The sequence below is a fragment of the Zootoca vivipara genome, chromosome 5 (genome assembly GCF_965207765.1).
Source record: "Zootoca vivipara chromosome 5, rZooViv2.hap1.1, whole genome shotgun sequence".
NCBI lineage: Eukaryota > Metazoa > Chordata > Lepidosauria > Squamata > Lacertidae > Zootoca > Zootoca vivipara.
The window spans coordinates 88,526,117-88,533,918 of record NC_142588.1 but is presented as its reverse complement, the minus strand read 5'-3'; positions in this window follow the sequence as shown (position 1 = coordinate 88,533,918).

Below are 7,802 nucleotides of genomic sequence, written 5' to 3'. Positions count from 1 at the left end.
TGAACTTTCCCATTGAAAGTAATGGAAAGTGGATTAATCTGTTCCAGACGGTCTGCGGAGTACTTAAACTGAAGCGTTCATAAACTGAAGCAAACTTTCCCATTGAAAGTAATGGAAAGTGGATTAATCCGTTCTAGATGGGTCTGCGGCGTTCGTAAACCAAAAATTCGTAAACCGAGGTATTAATAAACCGAGGTTCCACTGTAATTCTATTACTGCTTGGTATGATACAGCCTCCAAGACAGACAAGAAAAGGCTCCAAGGAGCTGTAAGAATTGCAGAAAGGGTAATTGGTGCTAGCTTGCCTACAATAGAGACAGTTAAGAAGAGAGCAGAGAGAATTGCAGCAGATCCTTTACATTCCAGTAAGTGGAACAGTGTGTGTATGTTTACATTGCAATGTAGCCAAAACAAATTCCAAGTATGTTGGGAAATGTACTTGGCCAATAATAAATTATTATATTCTATTCTATTGAAACGTTGAGGGTCCGCACTCACCACCACAGTCCTTTTATGTTCATTCAGACCAGAGCCGACCCTAGACATTTGGACACCTGAGGAGAACCACAAAATGGCACCTCACCCTCCTTGTCAGGGAAGAAGGGGTGAGGGAAGATATGCATGAGGAACATGGGGGGAATAAAGATCTATATTGGGAACAACGGACAAATAAATACCTACATCATCATCTGCTGTCCCTGTGGATCCTGCTGCCTGAGGCAATCGCCTCATGGGTGGGCCGGCCCTGATTCAGACATACTGTGAACTGCGAAAATACCTTTTGGGCGTTGTTGTTTCCCCAACCGCCGCCTCACTTTTCTTTTTCCCCTTTTATATAATTTTTATTAAATGTTCTGTTTTACAATTTAAAATACTCATTTTACATCCTTAAGATATCAGTGACTTCCCTTCTTCTCTTTCCATGGTTCATTTTACATATCATATATCCTTGCGTATTTTACAAAAAAACTGCCATTCAGTATTCCATTATTGCATCCATCAAAACTTGTATACTGTGCTGAATATATCAATGCTGCCAGTGTTTTCAGCTGCACACGATCACACCAAGGAGGAAAGCAACCAACCACCTCGCATTGTTAGAGACAAAGGAGTGCGCCTCTGGGGGTGGGGTGGGGGAGCCAGTGTTAGGAGCACTGAAGTGATCTCCCTGGGGCGCAAGCCTGGGCTGTGTGTCAAGGTCCTGGGCTGCCCAGATGACAAGACCCCCCCCCCCTCTCGGCCTTCCTGATGTGGTCCAAAGGAAAGCAGAGCAAGACGTTTAGCACCAGCTTGGCTGCAAGAGTTTCCGGAAGGAGGCATACAAGGCGCCATCCAACCTCCTTAGGGACTTAGGGTCTACTGCTCAGCCTTTTCCTCTCCTGAAGATGTCCCACAAGGCAGCAGGTACGGATTTTTCCTTGAGTATAGTTGCAAGGCAGTTGAGGTTTAGGATCAGTTTTCCTTCTCCTAGCTGAGCTACCTTCCCTGGTGCCATCTGCCCCTCTCTTCCCTCCATGTGCAGAAACCTCCTTCTTGACCAGGCATCCCCAAACTTCGGCTCTCCAGATGTTTTGGACTACAATTCCCATCTTCCCCGACCACTGGTCCTGTTAGCTAGGGATCATGGGAGTTGTAGGCCAAAACATCTGGAGGGCCGCAGTTTGGGGATGCCTGTTCTTGACCATTGACCTGTCCGCTCAATCTGCCAGATCCTGTATTTGCATGCAGAGGAAGTCCCTAACTCACCAAGGGTTTGAGGCCTACTGGCTACCCTCACCTGGCAGGCCTAGCTGGCCAGTTGAAGCCGTTTCCACAATGCCATGCGCTGACAGCTTATTGGAACCACAGGTGAGAGCTGAGAGCAGGATGGGGGACCAAAGGTGGACAAACTACCCCAGAAGGAGCACGGTGTGTCCCCCACCAGGGGTACTACCCCTGCCTTAACACCCTGTACATCCCAACATCCCATAATTACCCCCAAAGGGCACATGTCTCCATTTCCTCCCGAGACAGATGGTTTCCAACACAGGCAGTGGGGAAGAAAGGTTGAGGCTTTGTGTAAGGCAGGCATGGCCAAACTTGGCCCTCCAGCTGTTTTGGGACTACAGTTCCCACCATCCCTGACCACTGGTCCTGTTAGCTAGGGATGATGGGGGTTGTAGTCCCAAAACAGCTGGAGGGCCAAGTTTGGTCATGCCTGGTGTAAGGCAACAGATAGGTTGCAAGAGATTGTAACAACCTTGATCTCTCTCTCTCTCTGTGTGTGTGTGTTAATGCATCTTTGTGGATTGGTTATTTATTTGGGTAGGCTTGAGCAAGATAAAGCTATTAACAAATGTTGTTATTATTATTATTATTAATCCTTATGTTGTGGATAAGGTGGAGGAGCCTCGAGAGGCTTTTGATAAACCTCCTTGGACTTTAATTCAGCATTATTTTCAAAGATGGTTAAGCACTTTCATTTGTTGTTGGCTTTTTAACTGAATAAACTGCTTCGAGGTGGTGGGGGTTGTTTTTACAATCAAGTGGTGTGTAAAATTTTTATTAAATTAATAATCAGACGCCTACATAAATCACTTAACATTGGACATGGAGGTGAGTGACGCTGAAAGGAAGTAACGCAGAAAGCAGTCTGTTGCCCCATCTACGTCCACACAGATACATTGTGCTCTTGAGATGGAGATCTCATACATATTGGTTGGCAGGCATAATATGTATTGTTTTCTGCACACAATTTTTCTAATATACCAGATTTGTACAAAAGTCAGTAGAGTGCTTGTTGGACCTGCTGAAGTGTTGGGGGCCCTGACTCCTGCTCAAGGATGCTGAGGCAAGTCCTGTGGCTACCTTTTCCTTCCTTTCAGGCAGGCACCAGGTGGTATGGCCAGCTCACCACTGATAAGAGTCTGTGCAACAGGGACTAGAAAGGGCCCATTTCTTTACTGTACAACAAGTATCTATAGATGAAGTCCAACTCTCTCAGCAGATTTGTAGCTATCCTGTTGTTGTGGCCCTGATTGTCATTGTGGAGTCAACAGTGCTCACTTGTACAAGAAGTGCTCCGCTACACGCGTTATTGAGCAAAAGCAAAGGCACAAACTGATAATTAAACTAGACGGCAACCGGAGTAATCACTTGGGAGAGGAGCTATACAAGGGTGTACAGCTAACCTGGAGAGGGTCTCTATGGCAACAACAGTTTATTGAAAAGGAAGCTGCAAGGAAGGCAACATACTGAAAATTACATCATTCTACTGGGAAAGGAAAGCTATAATTTTGTTTTTGGCAATTTGAAATAAATAGCTTCCTGTTATTGGGCACAGTGGCGGCATCCTCTATTGAATCAGACCAAATCACAGCTCAAGGGCAGCAAAGGGTCAGCGGTATTTGTGCGGTATTTGCCCTTTAAAAACAAAACAAAACACAAGAGTTGTTTTCTGTACAGTACAAGGAGGGGGGTGTTACTTGTACAGAACGGATTGATTATAGACATTTATTTAAAGAAGAAGAAGAAGGAACGGGTTGTGGAAATTCTGGGTGTATAGAATTGTCTTCACAGAGTTGAAGGGAAGCTCATTTGCTCTGGCAGAATATGCACCTGGCTTTTCGTGAATTATTTCTACACCACAATTTATCACACCCACCCTCCATTTAAAATGAATTTGCAGGGCAATCCTACAGTCTCTGTACACTTGCAGCTTAGGCCGATACAACACAAAGATTCTGCGTTCTCCCAGCAGTTGTCGGGTTTGTTTTTGGTGTTTCTTTTTAAAAAAAACACCACAACAACACAACACTAGAAGGGCTAACCATTTGGCTTCTGTGCCTTAAGTGACAAAGTGTACCACCCCAGAATACATGTTAATTATTGCATGTGCAATTAATTATATTAATTTACAAAGACCCGAAGAGCTGCAGAGCAGGGGCAGATCCAGCCTCCATGGAGTGCGACACTCACTGCCTCCTGTCCCTGTTTTCTGCCACCATTTCCTCCTCCACTGCACGCCTGCTATGTTTGACCCCCAGCAGCAAAACGTCCAGGGCCATCCTTGCTCCCTTGAATTGGAAATGCTCTTTTGACAGCAATAAACTGAGCCTGTGTCATCAACCCACTCCTGTCAAATGCTCTTCCAACACAAGATTCAGCAGGCACCTTCCATTTTAATATTTAAAGGCCTGCTGATAACTTTTCCATGCTGCCAAGCTTATGCAGGCAATTAAAAAATACCATTCTGTAAAAATTAGTTCACCTCTGATTTTAATTTTTACATGGTTTTTTAAAATTGTATATAGATTTTTTTTAAGCCACTTTGATTTGTTTAATGATACAATGGTAAATGGCGTTTCCATGTGCTGCTCTGGTTTGCCAGAAGCGGCTTTGTCATGCTGGCCACATGACCTGGAAGCTATACGCCGGCTCCCTCGGCCAATAATGTGAGATGAGCGCGCAACCCCAGAGTCGGTCACGACTGGACCTAATGGTCAGGGGTCCCTTTACCTTCACAATGGTAAATAAACATCACACACACAGACACGCACACAGTTTTTAAAAGAACGATGTAATTCACTTATTTGAGCCTTTCTGTGCATGTTTTATGATGGAGGAGACTTCAAAGTATACTGGTAGGTGGAATTCTGATTAAATACTCTATGCAGCTAATGGTTCATCTCGCGTCCCTTAACTACAAATTCATGCCATAAACTTTCAAGCAAAAGCAAAGGTATAGTTCAGGCCCCTTGTCTGTATTTCTGTACTCTCAGGAAATACCATAGCTCTGAGGTATCTCCAGCTTCAAATTCAGAGACAATGCAGAAGGTGGTAGTGGTTATTTTATTTAAAGGAATGCATCTCAGCAAAGAGTAGGGAAGGAGGAGAAATTCTATTCAGTTTGCACTTAAAGGAGAATCTACCCAATTTACTTGGGAATTGAAACACAGACATCCTTTTCAATTTGCACTTGTTTGGAATTTTGCAATGCAGTTCACCAAGGTATGAAACACCCAGGTGTTTACCTGGATTGAGTGTGCATGCATTAGTAAAAAATAACATGTGTGTTATATTTACTAATGCATGCATAGTATTAGGGGAAAATGCTTTGCAAAAAAATAATGTGTATATTAGGCCACATTGCATACAAACGTATATATTAAGTGGCTGGGAAAACCCAGCCAAATGCGCGGAGTATTATTATTATTATTATTATTATTATTATTATTATTATTATTATTGACATTGGCACTATGTGGTGGACCTGCCCAGTGGTCCAGGATTTCTGGGCCATGATATTTCACAAAGCTGGTATAATAACAAGCCTAATAATAAAACCTAACCCTTTGATATCACTCCTGTGTGTACATGAAGGGGGACGTGTTGACTATTTTGTGGCAGCAAGAATCATAATTGTGAAGCCTTGAGCAATGGCAAACTTGAAAATGATTAATAACTGGTACAGCCAGGCCCTAATGGAAAAACTGACAAAACTGTCCCAGCTATAACATGCCTGGAGACAACCCTCAACATGCAGAAGATTTTGGAGGAATCCCTTGAGGTGCCAGTAACTTGTATACGGTAGTTATCAATTTATGTATACCATTCTTGGTATTTTATTTTATTTTTATTCTTCTATATGATTGGACCAACTATATGACTATATGTGTAATTGATATTGATATGAATGGTACAATTGTTCTGTATTGTTGTATGACTATGTAATGTTATTGCATTAATGGTTCCTCATCATCCTGGGAAAAAGTGACAAGTGGGGTGCCGCAGGGTTCTGTCCTGGGCCTACAATGTCTCGGATGAAGAAATTGAGGGAATACTCATCAAATTTGCAGATGACACCAAACTGGGGGGGGGGTAGCTAATGCTGCAGAAGACAGAAGCAGAATTCAAAATGACCTTAATTGATTGAAGAACTGGGCGCAAGCTTACAAAATGAATTTCAATAGCCACAAATGTAAGGTTCTGCACTTAGGAAGAACTAGATGCACAAATATAGGATGGGGGACACCTGGCTTACTAGCAGTACATGTGAAAAGGATCTAGGGGTCTTGGTGGACCACAAGCTTAACATGACTCAACATTGTGATGCAGTAGCAAAAAAAAAAAAGGGCTAATGCTATTCTAGGCTGCATCAACAGAAGTATAGTGTCCACATCAAGGGAAGTCATTGTTGTTGTTGTTTAGTCGTTTAGTCGTGTCCGACTCTTCGTGACCCCACTCTATTCTGCCTTGGTCAGATCACACCTGGGATATTGTGCAGTTCTGGGCACCACAATTTAAGAAGGATGTTGACAAACTGGAACATTTGCAGAGGAGGGCGACCAAGATGTTCAAGGGTCTGGAATCCAAGCCTTATGAGGAGCTCTTGAAGGAGCTGGGTATGTTTAGCTTGGAAAAGAGGAGACTGAGAGAAGATATGAAAGCCATCTTCAAATATCTTCAGAGCTGTCACATGGAGGAGGGAGTATGCTTGTTTTCTCCTGCTCTGGAGGGCAGGACTCGAACCAATGGCTTCAAGTTGCTAGAAAGGAGATTCCAACTAAACATTTGGAAAAACTTTCTGACAGTAAGATCAGTTCAGCAGTGCAACAGACTCCCACAAGCGGTGTTGGACTCTCCTTCCTTGGAGGTTTTTAAACAGAGATTGGATGGCCATCCATCATGGATGCTTTAGCTGAGATTCCTGCATTGCTGGGGGTTGGACTAGATGACCCTTGGGGTCCCTTCAACTCTAAGATTCTATGATTTTAAAAATATGGTTGTAATGTGATTGTCACTGTCCATTTCATCAACTGCTCTATCCATTTTTTATACGTCTAGTCTAACATACCAGCTGGGCTCCAAATTGGGATCAGAGCTCTTTGTCCATTATGGCTGTTGTGAAGGACATCTGGAAATACCCAGGGGATCCAAAGGCAGCTGCTCCTCTCATGTATTCAAGCTCAGGGCTGCTTCTGGACAGCCCTGATCTGAAATTTCCACTCTTATTTAATTTATTCCACCCGATAGGTTTTGCTCCTATATACCTTTCCCAATTCAAACAGTCAGTTCTCTCTCTCTCTTCCCCCATTTCTAAAAATTGCTACCAGCCTGACCCAGCCCCTTGAGAGCATCCCTCAGTGTGCACAGGGAATCACATTAATGTTTTATTTTTAAATGATGGGAAAATGATTAATTTGGTGTCCCATGGGATTTCCTGCATATGGATGCTATGTTTGCATAAGGCTTCTCTTTGTTTACCCTAACAGGGAGCAGAATTAGACATAAATTAGTCTCTGTGCTGGTGTAATCTGTGATAAACTGTATAACCATGTTCCGGTTTATACACAGTCACCTGCACAGTGTACAAAATGATGCTTACTCCCCTCGTTTGCACTGCCAATGACTTTTGTGGCTTGTCATTTGACATATTAGGATTTCTTCATGCATTACAGTTTGCAGATTTGAGGGTTGGTTCTGCTACCCTCGTTTTTGCTTACGTACAAAAATATACTGTAAAATGCTGGGTAAAGCAAAAAGTAAAACCATAGTTGGGCTACAGTAGATATAACCCCCGGAGCACAGTGTGCTGTGGTCAAGCACAGTGAATTAACGAAGTTTCATTAAGCACAATACCACTTCCACTCTCTTTCCCTTTCTTCTCTTGTCCTAAGAAAAAAGCCTGCTGTAGACCTGGGCTAAGGGCTCTTCCAGAATCCTGCTTTCAGTACTGTCTGCACCTCCAAATGTTTTGGGGTACAATCACTGCATGTCCCATAAATTCCTCCAAAAATCCTGTAACTTTGAACATCGCAAAT